This window comes from Taeniopygia guttata, chromosome 22, assembly GCF_048771995.1.
Source record: "Taeniopygia guttata chromosome 22, bTaeGut7.mat, whole genome shotgun sequence".
Taxonomy (NCBI): Eukaryota; Metazoa; Chordata; class Aves; order Passeriformes; family Estrildidae; genus Taeniopygia; species Taeniopygia guttata.
The window spans coordinates 4,139,143-4,161,917 of record NC_133047.1 but is presented as its reverse complement, the minus strand read 5'-3'; the positions used below and the strand labels follow the sequence as shown (position 1 = coordinate 4,161,917).

The following is a 22,775-nucleotide window of genomic DNA, read 5'->3' as shown; positions in this document are numbered from 1 at the left end:
CCCTGGGGCAGCACAAAGGGACCTCCCTCCCACAGCAACACACATCCATGAGATCCCTGCAGAGCTTTTCCAGCTCTGCACTTACACAGAGGAACAAAACTGGGATGAATCTTCTTTGAGAGGACTTTCAGCTCCTGTGAAACAGCAGGTTTGGCACTGAAGCAAAAATTCTGTGCAGGAATCACCGTTCCATCCTGGGCTGTTAAAGCAAAGGGCAGCAAATCCACTAGTCACCACTAATTAATTTTGTTTTGAAATATTTACTTGGGCTGAAGTAGTAGCTGCTCTTAAGTCTTTAAAGGATTAGCTGCCTGCTACTCTTTCGTGCCTGCAACCATTTATTGAAGCTGTTGCTGCAAATCATGCTGTTAACCTGTCATGAGAGGTTTTAACCTTCCTTCTCCTGTCAGTGGGAAATGCCTGGTGCAGATGGCCCTGCTGATGTGACAGAAATGAAACATCCAGTCAGGTCCTCTGGGCTCTTTCCCAGCTTCTTCAAGGAGGGGACAAGACAGAAAATGCGTGTAGTGAGAATTGTCTGCACCAGGGTGTTGCAAAGCCTGAGGGGGGCTGTGAGGAGTTCAGGGAACATGAGCTGCTTGATGCAGGAGCATCAGTTTCTGTGTGTAGCAGAGGAAATGCTCTGGATCTAGAACAAATCATCGAAGAAAACTGAGAACTCGCCTCAGCAGGGATTATTTCTTACTCTCAGGCACATGTTTAGTGTAAAAGGGAAAGACCTCAGGTCCTTAAACCTATAAATACTAATTAGCATCACCATATAATTTTCTAGCAGTTTTCATGAATGTGTCATTAGAAGTCTGCCAGCTCCTATAATCCTCATTTTCCTTGTCTCTCAACACTAACAGTCCATAGCACAGCATGACCTCTTCCCTGCTATTTTGGGTGGTTCTTTTCCAGACAAATGCCTTATTTTCTCTGTATTTGATACTGGAGGTCAAGAGAATCCTCTCTGCTTTTTATTGCACAAGAACAGAGGCAGGATTGTAACAGGGCCAGTGCAAATGTGTGCCTAAAAATAAACCAGTGGATGGTCTCCAGCTTCAAACACAAAAAGAGTATTTGTAGAGGTCTCTGTTGCGTGATCGAGTTTCAGATCACTGAGGAGACACTTCAAAGTTCAGCTGACAAGCAGCTCATGGTTTAATGCTCCCCATGAAACAAAGGCAACTCTTTGACTTGGATCCGTGGCCGGCTGCCACCCCGGAGCTGGCAGAGGCTGACTCCGGATGGACCATCCCTGGGGCAGGGCAGTGTCCAGGGTGCTGTCCTGGGCTGCTGCCTCCCACCCTGGCCACAGGCCCGCAGCCCCTCTGCCACCTCTGCTGGAAACAATTCAGCAGTGGCAGGAGGGGCCAGAGCTTGCAGAACACTTCAGTGACACCGCTTGGCACCAATTAAGAATAGCAGAGAGGTGGCACTTCAGGCAGGGAAGGGGTTAACCAGCTACAGGGCACTTTTTAGGGAAGAAATTGGAGTTCATTGTTCCAGGCTCTCTGTGGATTTCTTTTTTGTCCTTTCATCTCTGACTGTTGGTTCTCATCAAAGGCGTTGCTAGTCCTTCCTCTTTGTTTTCCCTTGGCCTGTGCCTTCACCTGTGAGCAGCAGCACCCAGGCAGAGCTGTGCTGGAACTATAAATAGAGGGCCTGGCCAGCCCTGTGGCATCCTGCTGCTATAATTGCCACTCTGCACGCTCGTGACAAGCCCTGCTCAGCTGTCCGGGCAAGGAGGAGCTGCAGGGAGCCTCCACAGGCAGCCCCAGAGCTGCGGGCCCAGTTCTCTGTCTCCAGTTCTGCTTTTCGGGGCTGTGAGTGACCACTCCTGGTGTCTGCCCAGTGGGATTTGGGCAGTTCAGGTTCAGCAGCTGCTCTGTAGAGGGTTCCTGGTGTCATTGATGCCTCAGCACCTTTGTTTTGCCTTCTGCCCCTGGCTGGAGGAGGCTGGTGTGTGTGTGTCACTCCTGATGTCACCGTGTGCTGCTGTTGCTATGTGCTCACACAGGGGATGAAGTGACTCACGGGGTAAGAGTGACCCAAGCCCTCCATCCTTCCTCTCTGAGGAATTATTTCAAGTGGGTGAAAGCAGGGCCTGTGTCTGTGCTCTCACTGCTCTGCTGAGGGATGAGTAAGCAGCCACGAGGCGCTGCTGCTGTGCAGAGTGAAGGGCTCTTTTATTCTGTGCTATTAAATTCCTCTAATGGACTTCAAAATGATTTAGTGCAACGTGTCCACCTCATTTTGGAAGTAGTTTAAGCGGGAATGAGCTGCTCTGGTCCTGCTTATCCAGATCTGCCCACAGCAGCTGCTCTTTATTCCCAGAGCTTCGAATGGTGAACGTGACACAAGGTGACAAATCCCAGCTTGTCTCCCCCTTGGAGACCATCCCTGCAGATTCCTCAGGGTTCAGAAGATGTAATGGAACAGAACTCCGGGGTGAGTGTGCCCAGGAGAGCAAAAACAGCTTTTCAGGAGCTGTGCTTTTGGGAAGCAGCCTGGGGATGAACTCGGAGAGTTGACTCAGCCCATCTCCTCCTCCTCCTCCTGTCAAACACGGGCTTTGCCCCTGACTCAGCAAGTGAAATCTCATTTGTCTGGTACAGCCCTGAGGTACCAGACAGAGCAGCAGCAAGAAAATTGCCTCCTCCTGCAGAGCACAGCCTGTCCAGCTGAGTTATTCTCACCAGGAGCACTCTGGAGCACTCTCCCTGCCCTGGATTCCTCACAGCTGGGGATGAATATCCTGTGGGAGAAGCAGAGGGACCTGGGATGGGCTGGTTGTACTCTCCTGGTTGTTTGTTTGTACTCTCAAGTTGTTTGCACTCTCCTGGCTCCCACAACCTCATCTCCACTTCCATCATCCTTCTCCAGCTTGTCCTTGGGATTATCAGGACCTTGAGGTCTTTATCTGTTACATTTCAATCTGACTGATGTGTTTTCCCTGGCTGTATTTCCCTCTGCCATCTTCCACCTGGGGAGGGCAGGGTTGGAAACTTCTAAGGCTCCAAAATAAAATAAACAGAGCTGTGTCTCTGTCCCTGATCCCGAGCACAGAGAGGCCTTGCAGGGACACTGAGCACGCACGATCCGTCTTCCTGCACAAACTCCTGTCAACAGCAGAACTGCTGCAGCCTCCATCAATCTGACATTACTGAAATGTCCCTCCTGTCACCCCCCCACGCTGACCAACAAAGGTTTTTAATGCTTAAAAGCTGCTCTGAAGTCTGTGTCTACATTTGGGATGAGGCCAGGTATTGAATAATGCCAAGGATCGATATCCATAATCAAGCACTGTGCCTCAGCCCTGCCCTGTATAGTTCTCCATATGTCTCATTGGAAAAACCTTTTAGAAGCTTAACCAGGAGAGTGTTGGGAAAAAAAAAAATAGGAGGATAAGCACAAATGCTTCAGAGGCCTTGTAGGGTCTCTGGTCTTAAAGTAAGCTGCTGGGTTTTAATGGGATGGGATGAAACCCTCTTGGTGGGGTGTGGTAAGCACATTTCTCTCTTTCAAGATTTTTCATAAAGGTGCACAAAGAGAAATGAAAGAGAAAACAATTTTTATTCCTGTTCTTTGTTTTTCTTATGCAAAATATGTTTAGAGAATTGTTTACCTAGAGTGATCACTTGATTAGATTTTGGAAAGGATTGTTTGAGCCTGATGGCTAATCAGACCTACTTGTGTTTAGACTCTCGAAAGAGGGTCATGAGTTGTGAGTTAGTTAAAAATATAGTTAAAACAAGTAAGTTTGTAGTTTTTAGTGTCTTCCTTTATTTAGTTTATTAATATATTTTAGCATAATTATAATAAATCATTCAACCTTCTGAATTGAGCCAGACACCATCATCTCTTCCCATCAGGTTTGCCTACATTACAACAGAGGGGGTGGAAGGGAAGGGGTTGGGCAGCTGGTGAGCAAACACCCTGCCAGCATTCCTGCTTGCCAAACTCTGCACCAGCGGCAACGCTGGAAGCAAGGACCCAAAAGATCCACAGAGAATTGCAGGTCTGGCTGGAATAGGGTCCAGCTGGTGCCAGTGGCATGGGGAGCACTTTCCCATCGACTCGGGGCTGCACCTTGATGAAATAACAGCAGGGCTGGGGGAGAGAGCCCAGCACGGGCCAGCATCTCCTCAGGACAGGAGGTGGAAGGAGAAAGGGCAGGAATCAGCTGAGGGGCTCAGCCCTGAGCAAGGCAAGGAGCCACGAGCTGCTGTGTGTGAGAACTGCACGTTCTGGGAAGGGCAGGACACAAATTAGAGCGAGTTAACCTTGTCAGAAGCCATTAGGGACGTCAGATGTTGCCGAGAGGGACGTGAGAGAGGCAGAGTCCAGCGCTGGGTACCGGAGCTGCAGACGTCAGCAGTGCCTGAAAACACCCAGCTCTGTGGGCTGGGAGGGGGGATTTGTCACATTCGTGTCACACTGGTCCCGGCCCCCACCAGAAAATGAAAATCTCAGGAAAATGGCATTTGTGGATGTGGTGGAGGTGTCATCTTTTGGGGCCCAAGGGGCTTTGTTTGGGGACCTCATCAATATCCAACAATATCTGTCAGTGTCCATCAATATCCATTAATGTCCATCAATACCTGCAGGGAGGTGTCAGAGATGGAGCAGGCTCTGCTCCCTGGGGCCCAGCAGTGGGACAAGAGGCAATGGGCAGAAACTGAGGCATGGAGTGTTCTACCTGAACACGAGGAAGAACTTTCCTGTGCGGGTGACCATGCACTGAGTCCTAGAACCAGAATAACAGAGTTACACAATCCCCTGGTTTGGAAGGGACCCACTGATCCGACTCAGCCTTGCATGGCACATCCCAACAATCCCACCGAGTTCCTGAGAGCCTCGTCCCAACCCTGCCGGAGCTCTGCCATCCCTGAGGCCGTGACCATCCCCTGGGGAGCCTGTCCAGTGCTCCACTGCCCAGAGAGGCTGTGGAATGTCCCTTGGACACAATCCCAGCTCATCCCTGAGACCATGACCATCCTGTCCAGCGCTCCACTGCCCAGAGAGGCTGTGAATGTCCCTCACTGGGGATATTCCCAACCCATTGGGACACAATCCCAGCTCATCCCTGAGACCATGACCATCCTGTCCAGTGCTCCACTGCCCAGAGAGGCTGTGGAATGTCCCTCACTGGGATATTCCCAACCCACCTGGACACAATCCTCCTGAGGCCATGACCATCCCTCAGCGAGCCTGTCCAGCGCTCCACTGCCCAGAGAGGCTGCGGAATGTCCCTCACTGGGGATATTCCCACCCGTTTGAACGCAATCCCAGCTCATCCCTGACACCATGACCATCCCCTGAGGAGCCTGTCCAGTGCTCCACTGCCCACAGAGGCTGTGGAATGTCCCTCAGTGGAGATATTCCCAACCTGTGTGAACGCAATCCCAGCTCATCCCTGAGGCCATGCCCATGCCCAGAGAGGCTGTGGAATGTCCCTCACTGGGATATTCCCAACCCGTTTGAACGCAATCCCAGCTCATCCCTGAGGCCATGCCCATGCCCAGAGAGGCTGCGGAATGTCCCTCACTGGGATATTCCCAACCTGTTGGGACACAATCCCAGCTCATCCCTGAGGCCATGCCCATGCCCAGAGAGGCTGCGGAATGTCCCTCACTGGGATATTCCCAACCCATCCCAACACAATCCCGTGCCATGTGCTGCGGGATGCCCCTTCCTGAGCAAGGTCGGACCACATACCCCACTGCAACCCCTTCACCCCGCCCCATGCCGTGACTGTAGGATCTGTCTCCTTCACGCACAACCCCTGAACACATAACGCCTGCAGCTGGCGGCTGCTCACCCTCAGGGGACACGACGCTGCTTCGCCCCGCCATGGCGGCCGAGCCCTGAGGGAGCGGGGCCGGGCCGCGCCATCTTGTCGGGGGCGGAGGCAGCGCCCGTCCCGCCCCGAGCTCTGCCTGCCGGGCCGCCCGGCCCCGCCGCACTCGCCACCGCGGAGAGCGAGGGGAGCGGAGCCGCAGCCCCCAGCGCCATTGCCGCCCTCAGCCCGCCATGGCAGGTGAGCCCGGCCGCGGGAGCGAGCGGCCCTGAGGGAGCGAGCAGCCTGAGGGAGCGAGCAGCCTGAGGGAGCGAGCCGCCCTGAGGGAGCGCGTCCCCGCTCGGCGCTCTCCGCCCCGCGCTGTCAGCTCCGTGCCGGCCCCGCATCCCCGCGCTCGCCCCTCGCTGCTCCCCGCAGCCTCCACCATGTCCGCCGGCCGCGCTTCACCTTGGCCGCGCCGCCCGCACCTCGCCGCGCCTCCTCTCCCTTTCATTTCGCGTTTTTTTTTCGCGTAATTAAACCCTTCCCTGGGCTCCGCGCCGGCGTTTTCCGCCTCGGCATCGCCTCCAGGGGATGGGGAAGGGGCGCGGGGGATGCCCGGGGTGGCACCTGCGGCGGGGTCACCTGCGCGGCCGGCAGCGCCGCTCGGGCATCGTCCCCGGGTGGGGTCTTCTCTCTGCCGCTGAGAGCATTATGATTTTTTTTTTATTATTATTATTTTTTCCCTTTAATCTGAGACAAAATGGGTGGCAGAGCCGTAAGCTTGTAGATGGGATGGAGAAATGCAGGTTAATTCTCCCCTGGTCCTGAAGGGGTGGCCTCGCTCTTCCCTGATCCCGTTCTCGTGATACGCTTTAAAGCTTTCCTTCCCCCCCCCCCTTAAAAAAATTATTTATTTGCCTTTTTATTTTTCTTTTTCAGTGCACATCGAGGCAGTAAATATTTCAATTTTCTGCTTTTTAACTTGCTAGCCCCGTTCGATATCATGTGTGGTTTTCTTTTGTTTTAAGGTACATTTTGGGTAGGAAGAAGTGATGTAGGTAGTGCAGAAAAATGCCTGAACAAAGCTTGTTGCAAGCCTAGTAGGTTTCCTAGAATAAGGACTAACCACTATCATACATTCTTGTTATTGGTGGCTTTTGCCTTTTTCCCTTAAAAGCTGGGAATGAGGCAGAGGCTTTACAGTTTTATTCCCATCCCTTCATTTTGGAGCCGTCGTTGTCATTTTGTACACAGGGAAGAGCAGCCCTTGAGGCAGTTTGGGGCTCTCCTGGCCAGGTGTGTTTGGGCTGGGCTGACCCCAAAGGCAGCAGCAGAGCCGGTGGAAGATTCTGGCAGCGAAGGAAATCCCCCGAGGTGTTTAAGACAAGGTAAAGACCTGGCCTGTTAATTTTTTCCGCCTTGTCATTTTCCTCACGCAGCTGACTCTTGGTGTGAGTTCAGTGCCAGGTAAATGCCAGGCCCGTGTTGCTGATGAGCTTTAATTTTCAATAAAAACACCAAATTTTCTGTATTCATAGGGAGCTTAATACGTCTGTGTGTCCTCACTGCAGTGTAGTGCTGCCAGGCTTGAGCAGGCTTTAAATTACCCAGTTTAAGCTTAAAAAAAAAAGAGCTGGTTTGGGTAGTGTTTTTCCTGGCAGGTGGAGTTGGATGCAGGCTGTAAAAACGAAGAGGAGAAGCAGAACAAATGCTGGAGTGATGAGCAGCTGATGGGCTGCACAGTGCCAGAGTCAGGCTTAACTGCACACCTTGTCTGCCAGGTGATTTCAGTGTAGATAAGTATTATTGCAACAAGTAGTTCAGGTTAGCAAACTGGAAAATAATCCTTGAGATATGTGGAACAATTGGATTAGTTGATGAGCTCTTGTACCCCTACTCCTAGCTCCCAGTCATGATCCAGATACCTTGATATTACAGCAGTGTTAACATGGAGATGCACTGAAACAAATTCAGCCTTGGGCAAGCAAGGAGCTTAAACAAGCCCTGAGATTTTTATCATGGATTTAAACAGGCCTTTGGTTTAGTCAAGATGTGAAGAGGACCCAAAAATGTCATGTCAGAGTCTTGGGGATAAGAGAGCTCACGCTGGGGTTACTGGTGTGGCTTAACAGGCCAAACTCAAATGGTTAAGATCCATCCCAGTGTGGGGATGTAAGCCCTGCCCTGAGCCAGGCTTAGCTTTGCTGAGCTCTCTGGAAGCACACAGCTCTCAGCAGATGGAAGGAGCAGGATGGGACCTGCTTCTTCAGCATTTTCAGCATGGAAACAAATCCAAGGACTTGGAGAAAAAGCAGCCTCTCAGTCAGTGGTGGGATTTGGGCTGCAGGTTGATGGGTGTTTCCTTGGGGGACAGCAGCAATTTAAGCAGCTCCCATCCCTCACCCCCTGGCAGTGTCCCGTGGGTGCTCACTTGGGGGTTAGCCCACAAAAGCTTTGTGTTCAAATCTGTTTGGGGAATTTTTGTGCTCTTTGCCCTCCCTGAGCCCAGGCAGACCTGAGTATACCTGCCTAAGTCCATACTGGGTGGTGTGTGGGTGTATTTAAACCTTGCTAATATGAGAATTTCTGTCTTGTGAAGGTCATCTAACAGGGAGTTAAATTCCAATGGGGAAGTAGAAATTGCTTCTTTGTTGGCATTATTACTTGGTTGGAGACTTCTTCAGGGGAAGCTTGAGATAATGGCAGTGTTTGAAGATATTTTTTTTCCTGATTTCCTCCACATTTGTTCAGATGAACCCGTAAAAAATGCTGTGTTTGTGTGCGGCTCCTATTTCAAATGTTTGGGTTTTTTTTTTTTTTAATTCAGCCGAGTTTTTTCTCTTTGATTCTGTCCGTATGTTTGGGGGTTAATTTCTTCCTGGTGTAGCCAAATCTACCAACTTCCTCAGCATGAAGGGGTGTGCCCTGGGGCTGTGGAAGTTGATTGCAGACCACTGAAAGGAAAGCAGGTGAAACTACAGGGATGGTCGGTATGGGTTCTGCAGAAGTGGCTGCTGAGCTGCTCTCAGGACTGGTCTGAGCTGCAGCATTAAACCTCTCCTGGTCCTCGGGGCAGGGCAAGGTAGCTGGCACCCTGGGAGCTCTTTCCACCACGACTGGTGTTGGTTGGGAGGTGACAGAATCCTGGAATGGTCTGGGTGGGAAGGGACCTCAAAGCCCACCCAGGGTCACGGACAGGGGCACCTTCCAGTGTCCCAGGGTGCCCATCCAGGCTGGCCTTGGACTCTTCCAGGGATCCAGGGGCAGCCACAGCTGCTCTGGGCACCTGTGCCAGGGCCTCATCCCCCTCCCAGGGAAGGATTTCTTCCTGGAAGGATCTTCTTCTGCTGTAGCTGCTCCTGTCAATGTCTCCCTGTGACCCACGTAAGAAATCTCATGCCCCAGAAGTTTCTGTTAGAGCCATTTCTTCAATTGATTTCTTTTGCTCTCAAACACTTCTTTATGTGTTTATCCTTACAGGAGAAAATGCAGATGGCTGCACACAACCCTTCTACTTCCATTGGAGCTGATGGTTTATATGTTGCTGGAAAATCTATTTATATCAAGTGTTATTTATGAAGCCTCAGTGGTCATGACATGGCCTGACAACAGTTACCATGGGGGTTATTTTACTTAAAAGCTGCAGGAAGACAGTATTGACAGACAGGATGAGTAAGAGACAAGCATCCTGATGTAGTGAAGGCAGGAGTAAAATAAATCATTACAAATGAAAGCTCTTGCTGTGTTCTCCAGCCTTCCGGGGGTGAAGTGTGTTCAGCCACGGCCAGCTTCGTGGGGTGCACAAAATATTTCTGTCAGTGCTTGGGAGCACATTTGCTTTATGGGCAAATGCTTTTAGTTGTTATGAGCTGTCTCAGGACAGGGTTTCTTTGATGGCAGGAAAGAAATCTGATGATGTTTGGCTGTTTTCAGGTTGTGGGAAGGAAATGCTTGCTGTCTGAATGTTTTTCTGTTGGAGATGAATCTACGTGGGGATTTCTTGCCATGGCAATTTGGCCCGGAAAGGAGCAGAGCTACTTCCTTGGAAAGGCACTTGGGGTGTTGAGACATCGCTGGCACTCGGTGGGGAAAGAGAGGAGGAGGGAGGGCTGGACTTGCAGCTCCTGTTGTAATTCCATCCCTTCCACTTACATTCATCTCGCCCTTTCCGATGTTTTGGGAAATTCCCCACGCAGCTCCGGCTTTCTCCAGAGTTTGGGGTTTGTGGTGGCATGATTGTCACTGTCACCCTGGGCTCTGCCGTGGCCCGGGGCAGGGCTGGGCTTTGGGAGCTCCGGGATGGTTTTGGGAAGGGTGGATTGGCCACGGGGCTGTGCCCAGGGGCTCCCAAAGCTCCGGGTTTTGCTGGCTCCCTCCTGTGTTGAAATGCTCTGTGTTCCCATCTCACAGCTCCTTCTGATTGCTGAGGAACGGCTGGGCTCGAGGTGACCGTAAAACTAGTATTTTAATGAGTTTATAATTAGAAATTCAACCATCTGAATCTCCCCGTGTCTCAGTTCTCAGGCCAGAAGATGCAAGTGCCGGTTAAGGAGGGGACAGGGAATGCACTTAACATCCAAGTGTCTGCCATTACTTATTTCATTCTAACATAGCTTTCAAATAGCAGCTTCAAGCAAGAATAAACTTTATCCTGTTTTGCTGAAAGGGAGTTTCCAGAGCCTTCTCAACACATTCAGGCAACCAGAATATTTTATTCTTCCCCCAAAACCTACATTACTAAGCAGTAATAAATCGACGTGTGTTTCTAGGAGTGTCCCAGGCACCTTGAGGGGATGGCATGGCTGGATTTTGCAGACTGATACATCTCTGTTTTCTGAACCAGGAATGTTTTGATCGTGGACTTGTGTCAGCAAAGTGCCTAAGAAAACAAGGTTTGTCTGATAGTTGTATTTTTAGGAGCAGAGGAGTACAGTTGTTGTGGTGAAGGAGCTGAGTTATCCCACAGTACCTGGGAGTATCCGAACTTCCCAAGCTCTGAAAACAACACCTGCCCTGGTTTCTGTGTGTTTGGGTTAAACCAGCGTGTGCCCTTCCTGATCAAAGGGATTGTTTGAATTTGTCAGCCCCTTCATGCTCACTGTAGAGTAAAACTGCTGGGAGAATGGGCCTCAGTGAGGACGGTGGTGAAGGGATTGACTCACTGTTTGTTGGTTTTGACTGTTGGGAAATGTGAGTCACCAAACTGATTCGGAATTTGATTTTCAATGGCTCCATGTCCCCCAGTTCGCTGTCTGAATTTATATTTGAATCAAACTGTTGCAGGGCTCCTGCCATTCCCAGTTGGCTGAAGCCTTTTGGGAATGCAGGGTAGTGGGGAAGCAAGTGAAAGGCAGTTTCAGGGGGGGCTCTGAAATGCACTGACATTCCTGGGCATTAACCCCGGGTGTGAGCTTTGAGCAGTTTGGGCTCTCAGTGGAGCGACACATTTTAATTGGCTTTACTCCTGTTTTGCATGGCCGTGAAATGGCAGCCCAGGGCAATAATGTCGATTTTAGTGGTTTCCTGGCTGTTACCCACTTGTGAGATAGTAAAAGTTAACAGAACAAAGTGCAGCTTTAATAGGAAGGTGCCTTAAACACTAATGCACTTGGCAGTGTTTATGTGCTGGGGTGGTTAATGGGAATTTATCCCAGGCTCCCAACCCTCTGGAAGTCCTGTGCATCCAGCAATAGCAAGGAAATGCTGGAAGCCTTTGAGCACCAAGCCCAGCTTTGCTGAGCTTTGTGAGCACCCTGTTTTCTAGCCCAGAAGCTTCGTGGTTTTGTGACCTTACTGCTGTTCCCACTTCCCTGGAGTGGCTTGAATTCCAGCCTGAAGCTGTGCTCAGGTGCTGCTGCCTTGTGCTTTTAAATGGAATTATTGTGTGTGAGTGTTCTTAGCAGCACTCAAGGTCAAGGAGGGGAATCTCATGAAACCAGCACCTGACTCCATGTCGTGACTTTCACTTTTTATTTAGGAGTCGGGAGGGAAATAAAACGCTGCACTGCCAAGTTAGCAGCCTTCTCTTTTGTGTGCTGATTGCCACGAAGCTGGCTCGGAGCTAATAGCACTTAGTGGGCTCTGCTGTGGGAAGGGTTGAATTTTTGTGGAGTCTTTGAATCCCTGTGGCAGGAAAGAACGAATTTGCTCTGTTTATTACTTGTCCTTTGTGTGGAGAATCCTGTATCCAGACTCTGACCATACCCAAAAAACACATCCTTGTTTTTGCAGACTCTGAAGCACCAGCTCTTCACAGTTTACAGCAGCTTTTTTTTCCCTGCTGTTTTTCATTTTTTGTGCAGAATTAATTGTTTCTGAAAGGTAACTAAGTCTTCCTGATGCAAGCAGCATTTGCTTGGTCATATTTTAACAGGTTGGGGTTTTGATGAAAGCTGACAGATCATGGTTTGCTGACCAGCATTTTGTTGTGTTAAGACCAAACCCAGGGAGTAATTTGGATTGAGACTGACAAGGAAGAAATTGGAGCTGCAGGTCCCTGTTCCTAGGCTCAGAGTGTGGGAAATAATTGCTGTATTCTCATAGAGTGTCCCTTCATCTCAGGGAACAATAACAATTACCAGTAATTTGGTGATATTGGATGTATTTGCATGGGTGCCATTTAATTTTGTGTGTGGAATTTTGGGAGGTTGTGCTGAGCAGAGTCATTATTACCAATATAATTTCTCAGGGCTCTGGTCTGGTTTATTCAGCCTGTTGGACACTTGTTATTTGTCATTATTTCAGCTCAGTGATAGATGCTTTTAAAGCTGAAACAAACAAAACAAAGCGAGAAAAGGATGGATGAGGGAATGAGGAAGAGGATTTGGGGTTTTTTCATACCCAAGTGTTGGGGGTTTGTTGTCCTGTCAGATGTTTTCCTTGTCCATCTGTCCTGTTGGCAAATACAGGGAAGGCAAAGGACGGAGGGCTGAGCTCCTTTGGAGTCGTGATCCTCCTGGTGAAAACACACGATGTGAAAACCCCTCCTGCAGCAGGGGAAGAGCTGCTGGTCCTGTAAACATCCCCTGCTAATGAGCTGCTCTGCTTTGGAGGGGATCAAACACAGCTAATGCTTTTCATGGAGATGCCTAATCAGGCACAATAGAGCCAAGCAAAGCTGTCAATTAAAGCTTCTATTAAATTGCTCGCTCTAAATGAGCCTGAAGGCACAGCGCTGGCTGAGCTCCCCTCCTCGGCTCTTGGGCTCTGCTAAAGATTTTGTGATCAGCATTCGCCCGGCTTTGGAGCTCACTTAGGTACACTCCATCTGCATTGGTCTTTTCTCCTAATTATTCAAAGGGCAAAATGTGTGCTGAAGTGCTGTTCCTTCAGATAGCAGCAGCTAAGAAGCCTCGCATTTATCTGATGCCAATTAAGTAAGAATAATTGAGATTATTTTGTTAAAAGCAGTGCTGAAACACATCTGCCAAAGAGCCCCGAAGATGAGGCAGCCATTAAGGCATGATATTAAACCCACAGTATGTTGGTTAAAAAAGGATTGGTTTATTGGCAGAAATCACAAAGAGGTCTACTGAAGGTAAACTAGAGGTTAATTATACTGAATTTTCCAAAGAACTTTTTTAAAAAGTCCTCCCAAAACCAAGAAGTTTTCCTTCAATAACCTATAGCTGGTATAAATATTATTGTAACTAGTGTGAACTCTGAAAATTTTACAATTCTTTGTGCTTTTCCTGAGCAGACAGTTGGGTGTTAAACTGGCTGTTCCATCTCTGCCCTACTTCTGTTGGAGAAGCCGCTTAACCTTCTTTCCCAGTTCTGTTGCTCGCAGGGATATTTAATGCATTAATATCTATTAAATGCATTCTTAATTACCCAGTCACCCAGGCAGGAAAATCTTCAAAGTCACTGCACTAAGTGACATCCCCATCGTTGTGTGACACAGGGGTGAGGTGGCAGCTGGCTCCTGTCCCCTCCTTCTGCCCCATGGATTCAGAGCGGCCAAGAAATGCAATTTCTGAGGAGCTTGGCCAAGAAATGCACATTTCTGAGGAGGTTGGGGCAGGGGCTGCTCTCACCTGAGCCTGCCTCAAACAGGAGCAGGGGAGTCACCCAGCAAGTCTGGCTGAACACAGAAACACCACCAGGCTTGTTGTGAAATTAATAAATTAGTAATTGCTTGGCTTAACGTGTGGGAATCAAACCCAGGGCTGCTTGCAGTTGTTTGGTGTGTGGGCAGGGGAGTCAGGAGTGCTGGTTTGGCTTAAATATCATTAATGGCAATAATGATTTAATTTTTCCTCAGTGGCTGTGGGAAACCGAGCCGTGCTTGGTGACCAAAGCTCCTGGGGCAAACAGCTGGGCACCGATTATTGGTGGGAATATCTGCATCTATTATTGCTAATACAGTGACTAATGGCCTCTGTTCTTGCTCTGTGACCCCGAGAGATGCTCTGCCCGTGCCCTGCCTGCTGCCAGCTCCAGCAGAAGCTTCTCCTGCCGCTTTGGGCTCGGCTCCAGGTCAGGACCTCCGAACATCGGTGTGGGTCGGAGCAGCTGTGCCAGGATTGCACTCCTGGCAGTCCTGGAGCCGCAGGATCCTGTCCTGGAGCCCAGCAGAGACTCCTGAGAGTCCCTCTGGCTCAGCCCCGGGAGCCTTGGAACGTTCCTCTGGAAGTGCTGTCAATTCCCTGATTATTCCCGGGAAAGGCTTTGAATAATCCCAAAGGAGCGAAAGGTCACTGAGCAAGAAGGGCGTAACTCTCCCAACTGGATAATGAAAAAGAAAATTAAAAAGTGTGCTAAGTTGAGATTGACTTGTGGCCATGCTTTGAAGATTAAAAGGATTTTTTTTTTTTTTCATTTTGGATGAGGGAGGTTGGGTTTGTGGGAGGAGGAGTTGGGCTGCGAATTACTGAGCTGTGAACCAGATCCCAGGATCACTGACCAAAACGATGGATATCTGCTCTTTCCCCCCCACACTTTTTAAAGCATTTAGTCTTGCAGCTGGAGTTTCCAGCCTGGCTGCTCACTGTGTAATGCAGGGCGATTTTTAGGCATCCAAGCAAATGACGTATTGAATGAAAAAGTAAACAGATTATTTTGCTTAGAAGTGTTTTGCCTTTGGAAAATTAAAATAGCAGCAGCTTCGGCTGAAGGGTGGGACTTTTTCACGTTCCTTGCACAGCGTGTTGGATTTTTCTGTACAGTTTAAGCTTCTGAAACTATTAGCAGTCACAGAAACAGGGAGAGAAAGGTAAAATCTGAGCGTGCAAAGTAACTGTGTCGAATTTGGAATGGGGAGGGACCTCAAAGGGCACCCAGACCCACGGGCAGGGACATCTCCCACTGTCCTGGGTGCTCCAAGCCTGGCCTTGGGCACTTGCAGGGGTGGGGATTCCGGGAACAGTGAAGGTAATGAGTTCAGGGTAATCTGGGAGCACACCAAGGTAATGATGCGTTAAGGTTCCCTACCTCTGCCCTGCGCTGTTGCTCGGGCTTTGCTTCTGGCTTTTCTTGGAAGAAGAAAGATTTGAGCTTTTGCCTGTAATTACAGGAATACCTGGAGTTCCAGGAAGGGAGTCTGACTGTTTATGAGCAGGGTGGATACAAAAACAGGTCCCAAAAAGCACATACGTTCTCCAGTAATTTTGGAAGTGCTTTAATCTGTGCCCGTGGCGTCCAGGGCTTTGGCTTCACTGTTCTTCTGTTGTTTTTTCTTGACAATGATTCTTTATTTCTTGCCCAGAAATCAGCCACAAGTATTCCTAAAGGCACTTCCATCTTGTAATTACCTTTTTACACAGAACTCTGTGTCTGCTTTGATGTGCATCTCAGATCCTGGGTTCTTCTTGCAAATATTTAAAAATATACCATTGTAGGAAAGTCCTAATAAGCACCTTAATAATACAGATGAATTAGGGATTCAAGAACAGAAGTTGGCCACAAAGCATTGCATTGTGCAGCTGCAGATGTGGGATTCATTGGCCATGGATGCCCCAAGGTGTCCTTTCTGTAGGAGAGAGGGATTTGTGGGTTCAGGGGGGACACCCTGAGCAGGAGCCAGGGCTGGGCATCGCTCTGGAGTTACCTGGGGAGTTTGCAGAGCAGTTCCCATCATTCTGGTGTCGATTTGAGTCAGCACTAGGGAAGAGCAGTAGATGTTTTCATGTTACAGCAGATCTGCTAAGCGCTTTCTCAATTCAATACATTTATAAACATCCCTGGAAGTTCAAACTTAATAGCCGAGTCCTTCTGCTGTTCCCAGTTGTGGGTGGCAGTGGATCTATTTGTTGTGCTCGTGTGTGATGCTATTTTCTGGCTTTGCTGTATTATGTTAAGTGTGTTTTGGAGGGTGTTCATGGGAGGCTGCTGATTAAATAAGCTGGTGCAAAAGATCACGTATTTGCTGTGGCTTTGGGAGGAAGAATCCTTAAATTAGGAGGTGGCTACAGAAATGTAGTGAGGGGGCTCATTGAGCTGTTAGAGAGGAGATCTCCCCCAGCTCACCCTCCAGATGAAACAGGATGTTCTTGCAGGGAAGCTGTGCCTCTCCCTGAGCACTGCTGACTGCATCACTCTTCCTTTTGGGTGTTTTTTCTTGTTCTTTCAAAGGATGGATTTGGTTAGCATGTGTTTGCATTATTGTCATTTTGGTGTGGTGGGACATAACTGTTGTGTGCCACCCCTGTGCAGGGGGAATAGTGGACTTCAGAGGGATTTTATCCTGCCCGAATGCTGCAAAACTGCAGAGAAAAATCCTCAGAATAAATAAATATTCCAACACAGAACACTATCAATAGTTACCAGTGTGTGTCCAAGAGCAAAGAGAATTTGGCTGGAGCACTCGGAAGTGTTGGTTCATCCTCAGACTGAGCACAGAAGGAGAGTGGGGCAAGGAGGAGATCCGTGGGAAGCAGTTTTGGAATCCTGGAATTGTTTAGGTTGGAAAAGACCTTTAAGGTAAAGTTCCACCATTAAGTGATGCCACATGCCCCAATAAACCATGCCCTGAAAGCCACATCTCCATGGCTTTTATACACCTCCAGGGACAGGGACTCACCCACTTCCCTGGGCACCCTGTTGCCGTGCTTGGCAACCCTTTATTTATTTCTTGTTGGCTTTGTTGTTGTTTCAAGTCTTTCACTTGTGTGTCTCACTTTGCCCTGTGCCCATGGCTGTTCCTCAGCGCTTTTCGCTGGGGAGGAGCAGGAGCCCAGCAGAGTCCCAGAGAGGCTGTGGGTGCCTGACCCTGCTCTTAGGGAAGACTTCCAACATCTGGTGCCTCTCAAAAATTTGTCCATTTGCTGATAAAAACATTTCCGTGCAAGTTACACGAGGAAGGCTGGTGAAAAAACGCTGGGATTAAAAAAGCTCCATCCTAGTTGCAGCTACCACAGCCAGAGACAGAAATATTTGTGCCAGCTGTGGTTGGGGGCTCTGGCTGCCTCTTCTCCCCATGGTTTGTGGCCAAGCCGAAGCTCCGGGGCCCGGCTGCTTTGCGTAAACCCGCTGGAGGCGTGGAGTAACGGGGGAGTAACCGCGGAGTAACCAGGTGCTGCCTCCTGCCCTGCCCTTGTGTAACTGGGCTGGGAGCAGTTACACAATGGGTGAGTACAGAAAGTATAAAAGTGCTCCTGGGGGATGAATGTCTGCATCCTCCAGGCTGCTGCTGCGGGAGCCGCCCCGGGAGCTCGGTGCAGGTTTGCCTTGGGATTCACAGCCCGGTGGGGATGGTTGCAAAAATTCAACTGGTTTGGTGTCAGCATTATGAAATAGGAAACTTAAAAAATGTGTATTTGCAGGTGTTAATAACTAACTTTATGTATCTTAAAGTTAAAGGGCTTAATTTCTCATTTAAAAATTGCTATCGCTGTAAAAAGAGATATTTACTACTTCAGAAGTATTTGCTCTTTTCTGTTTATCTTTAGACTTTGCTTTCCTTTTAATCTTTAAAATGGTAAAAAGTTACATGATATTTACCTAGTAATATTAAGAAAGCTTGAGCACAAAGGGTACAGCATCTTGGTTAGTTTCTGAAAGTTTATTAATTCCAAATCCTAATAAGTTATGCTAAATGGAAGTGTTTATTTCCAGACAAGCTTAATAGATTGAAGACTTTTCAAGTGTGGGAGCAGTTGTTGGGTTTGTATTGATTATTGGGCTCAAGCTGTTCCCTCTCCAAAGGAGCCACAGGGAAGGAGCTTCGCATCCAGAGCCAAAAAATTGGCACATTACCTCGATTTACTTAATAAATGGAATTTTTCCTAGATGAGTCTCTAACTCCACCTTTGTTTTAACATGATTAAAGTCTTGGAAAGAAGGGAGCTTTCATCAAAGTGCCAAGTCCAAGTACAAAGCAGGCTGAGAAAGGACCCAGTGTGAGCTCAGGTTGCTTTGAGGGCCATGAAGGAGCTTAACGAGCTGTGTATTAATATCCAGAATAATGGCGAGGTATCGGAATGCCCAAATTATTAATTCTCCCCAGGGAGACCGTAAGGACTCCATAGCATTATAAATCAAATTACCGTGTGCCATGCACTGTGCAGGGGGCGCTGAGCTCCAGGGCAGACTGAAGGAGCAGTGAGACAGAATTTAATTTTTATTTACCCCGAGTCTGCAGGGCTCTGCAGGTGTCAGTTCCCAGCAGATAACGAGCTGTAAGTTGTCATTTCCCACCTTCTGCTCGCACTTCTTTGGAATTTAATCTCACATCCCTGTCCGCTGGTGGGGTGGCAAATGCACTGCACAGAATTTGGGCAAAACTGCTGCCTTTTTGGACAAGAAGATGGGAGTAATGGGGTGAAAGATGAGTGGGAGCTGCTTGGCCAGCAGTTCTGATGCTGGAAACTCACATTTCAGCTATTCTGGTTTAGTATCCCAGCCTAACTAAGCTCTCAGTTAATAACTTGACTAACCAAACTTTTGGTTTTTGAAAGCTCTGAGGTGCTTTGTTAAACACCTCATTCAGCTGGATTTAAGTCCCCTTCTCAACGAGCTCATTCACACAGGAAGTTAATGAGATTTAGCTAATGTGCTTTAAATACATGGAAGGTTTGAGCTCGGCATAACTTTCCTGCTTAGCTTTGTGTAGACTTGCCCTAATAACGTTGGTCAGTTATTAAAGCACCGTTCTGGATGGCATTCAAAATACCAACTACTTAAAAATTCATTAGTGCCTCCACAGAAAGAATATGTTTGTGCTTTGGAGAGCTACTTTGAGGTGAAGAGAGACTTCTTAAAGTGCCCATCGGCTCTTTTTAAAGCCTAAACTGAGCTTTTTAGAGCTCAGGTGTGAGGAAGTTTGGGATGTAGCAGCATTTTATTTGTCTCTGCTGCAGGTAAAGAGGGACTGTGTGGTGTTGGGTTAAGTTTGGAGCCTGCTTTTCTTGTGGACGTGGCTCAGTGGAGGGGGAATCTCTGGAGCATTTAGGATGTGGTGGCATTGCAGTGCAGCTTCAGTTGATGGAAGGAACTGGAGAGGCCCCTGCTAAAGACAAATCACCACTTTCCTGGGACCAAAGAGCTCCAAACTCCCCGAGAAAAAACTCCCTCCAAGACTGCAGCAGGAGGGTGGTTTTTACAAGCAGCAAAAGAAAATTGAGTGTGGGTTCTGAGCACCTTCCTCACATCTGTGAGATGGTGAAAGTGCCCTGGAAGGCAGAAGAAATGCCTCTGAGGCGCTCTCTGAGTGTGTGGACAGTGGGTGGGACCTCGCAGGTGCCGTATCCAGGCTCAGATCTGGGATGGAGCAGCTTGGGGCTATTGGACTTGTGGTTCTGCAGGCAGGACTTTGCATCCTTTAAGTACTTACAGGGCTTTTTTAACCTGGGTGGTGAGAGGTTTGTGGAGCGTTTTTAACTGGGGAGAAACTCTTTTCCTAGGAAGACATCCAGCACCCTTTGGACACCTCTGAGTATCAAAGTTCTCTTTTGAAGGGAACTTTTCGGTGCTCTTTTGGTGGCTTGTAATTTGGTCCTTCATATTTGAAAACCCCTTGGTGATGTGCCAGGTTCTCAGAAACAAGTAAGTCTGATGTTTATTTATTTGAGCTGTGAGATAGGTGTGGACAGGCTGGAGAGGGAAAAGGGGAGCAGTGTTGTAAAATTCTTCTGAAATTAAAAACAGCAGAAAAGTGAGAACACAGATGAATCTGCTGATGCACAGCAGACAAGGTCTGGCTAATAAAAAGATGAGATTTGGGGTTTTAATGGCACAGAATCAGTACAGAGGTTTTGTGAGGGTGTATCTAGAGCCAGTGGCAATCTGGAGGAAGCTGCTATTCCATAATTAACTGGGAATTGCCTTGCTTTGGTGTGGAACCGTGTGTCTGGCCAGGCACAGCTGTGCTCTGAGCAAACTTTGTCTGATGGGAGCCTCCCCAGCGTTCCTCACCGTCTGCACTGCTGGAGCACTCCCTGCTCGCTTTGCTGCGGGGTTCTGGGCAAGGAATTCCTGCCCCAGCTTCCCTGATCACTTGGCATCCGTCCTGTGCCTTCTGCAGCTCCCTGGGCACTCGGTGCCAGCCCCAGGCTGTGCCTGTGTGTTCCCTCTGCGTGTCTGCCTGTCCCCTCTCTGTGTCCCCTTGGAGCCCTGCCTGGCCCGTGCCACCTCTGTCTCACAGTTTGGTTTCTCTCTGACTTGTCCTGCAGAGCAGGATCACCTGCTTGGCCTAAATGCACCTTTTTTACCCCAAACCAAGTAAATCCAATGCTTTTGTTGCTGGCTTCAGCTCCTCACAGCTGTGACACTGCAGGAACTGAAATTTTGCTTTAGCCTCAGCCTCTGGTGTGTCCTTCCCGCAGGGAGCTCCCCAGGCTGAGCACTGAGCAGGTGGGGTTAAAACTGGTTTTATCTTCTGCTCAGACTTGGTAGGTGGAACAAGGAAACAGCATGCAGGGAGTCCAAGTCCCTTTCCACCTCTCTGTTGTGTGTCTGCTGCCAAAATACAATCTCAGACCTAGAGGATGCCTTGATTGTGTTAAAACACATCATGTGCCCGAGTTCCAGAGGTGCCAAACACTTGTGGTGAAATTCCAGAGGCACCTCAAGTGGGACAGCTGGCTGAGCATCATCTCTGCTTGCAGGAGAAAGTTGGTCTGTTCACATGAGCCTGACAGCTAATTAAAATAATAAATTGATGATGGTAATTAGGCAGTGACCTTAATTTGATTCTAATCTCCTTAGTGGGTGCAACAGCCAGAGTTTTTTTGGCTCTTCAGCCATCTGTGACAGCCAGAAAGGTCCTGGTTGGCTGTGCCACCGCTCCTTGGGGAGGTGTGACATGGGACAAACCCAGGCGTGGGCTGTCCCCTCCCCAGCTGCTTTTATCACCACCCTTGTTGTGCTTCCTTTGGGAATATTCCCTTGTGCAGCAGGGCAGGGCCACCAAATTCAGGCCAGGGTGGGGAGGAGAGGCCACAGGGACTGGCTGGGGACCAGGGCAGGGATTGTCTGAAGGGACAGGGAAAGCCTAAATTATTTTGGTTGTCACTGGGTGGTGAGCTCAGCTCAGCTGAGAGAAATTTAGGATCCAGCTGGAATTCTGCCTTCCTGGTTTTAGAACGTTTTTGGTTTGAGTTTGGCAAATAAGGGACTACACAGGAGGTCCTCTCACTTTGGAAAAGTTATAATTTTCAGGGCTGGAAGTCATGGGGGAGCCTGAGCTTCCTCCAGAGGGTTAATCTCTAGGTCTGCTCATTGCAAATGAGCTTTACAACAGCGGTGCCATATCCTGAGCTTGGCCATGCCCAGTCCTGCACCAGCAAGAGGAGCTTAAAAAAACCCAAATCAGCCCAAACTGAGAGAAGAGCCCCAGGAACTCGCCAGTTGCCCAGGAGTGTCACAGCCTGGAGGCCAGGTGGGCTTTGTTTTCCCCAGTCTTTGCTTTGCCATCAAATATTGATGTTGAAGGCCCTTCAGCAGGGTGGGGAGGAACTGCCACAGCAGCAAATCTGATGCAGGGAATATTTTTGGTGTGCTTCAGCCAAAAGCTATATGCAGTGCTTTTAAAGGAAACAGTGCCTGCAGGGGAGGTGTCTGGGTCCCACTGCCTGCTGCTTTGGGGGCTCATGGCCAGTTTTCCCTGCCCTGGCAATAAGCTCTTTATGTCCTTCTGTCCTGCCCAGGTTAACCCTTGGATCTACTTAAGGGATGAGCTGTGAAAGGATTTTTTACTGACTCACAGGCAGTTGGGTACCTCGGGAAGTGGAAGCTTTTCAGGGGCAAATTTTCCCGTAGGAAAACCTTTGTGCTCCAGTGGATGTTTTTATTTGTGGTGGAGGTTCCAGAGCAGAGACTTCTCTTCCTGGCCTCTGCTGGAGGAGCTTTTTGCTGGAGAAGAGGCAGAGGTGGAGGTGCAGAGTGGCCTCTCCCTGGCCAGGAGGCTTTTCCTCCTGAACTTGCACCTGGGCTTTCCCCTGCCCTTTGTGTAAATCCTAATCTTATCTCCAGCTCTGTAAAGCCCCGGCCTCCCTCGGCCTTCTGTGTGTGCTGGAGGTAATTCATGGGGGAAGGTGAGTCCTGACACAGGTTTCACTTCCAGCCTTTCCTCTGGATCCCAGCCTGCAGCTGATGGGTTGTACTGAGTGCACCTGCCCCATGCTGAGTGGGGTTTATCTCTTTTGTTTTATCTCTTTTTCCAGGACTTTTCAGCTCCTGAGGAGCTGGATTTGCTCTGGAGGGCTGTAAAAATGCCTGAGTCATGTGGTGGGACACGGGGCTGATAAGGAGCGATATCTGCCAGGTAGCTTTAGGCAGCAGCAGAGTTTATCTTCTCCTCTTTGACACTCCTGTTGCAGAATCAAAGCATTCCAGGAACTTCTGATGGTCAGCTGTGCCATTAAGTGCAATGTTAATTGCTGGGTAGAAGCAAGAAGAGCTGGGAGATGCCTTCTCCTGTTTTTTCTTGGACCAAGCCCTTTTCTTGACACAAACCCTCCCTCTCTTTAGGAGGAGCAGCAGTGAGGGGGTTTTGGCCTGTGAACTGGGAGCCTGCAGCTCCCCTGGCTCAGCTTTGTTGGCCCTGGCT

General features: G+C 49.1%; 1 protein-coding gene and 1 long non-coding RNA gene across 2 annotated transcripts in view; one reads left to right on the top strand and one right to left on the bottom strand.

Moving 5' to 3' along the window:
- Positions 1-3,765: 3,765 nt before the first annotated feature.
- LOC115498161 (uncharacterized) lies at positions 3,766-5,936 on the bottom strand. Its single transcript, XR_012051768.1, has 2 exons — positions 5,828-5,936; positions 3,766-4,753 (listed from the first exon to the last, which is right to left on the bottom strand). It is a non-coding gene; the product is annotated as an uncharacterized lncRNA (long non-coding RNA).
- The window catches only part of SLC23A2 (solute carrier family 23 member 2), a 48,897-nt gene continuing 32,031 nt past the window's right edge, over positions 5,910-22,775 (top strand). Inside the window, exon 1 of the mRNA XM_030289826.4 lies at positions 5,910-6,046. The gene's annotated coding sequence lies outside the window, so the exon portion shown is untranslated. The remainder of the gene's footprint in view (positions 6,047-22,775) is intronic.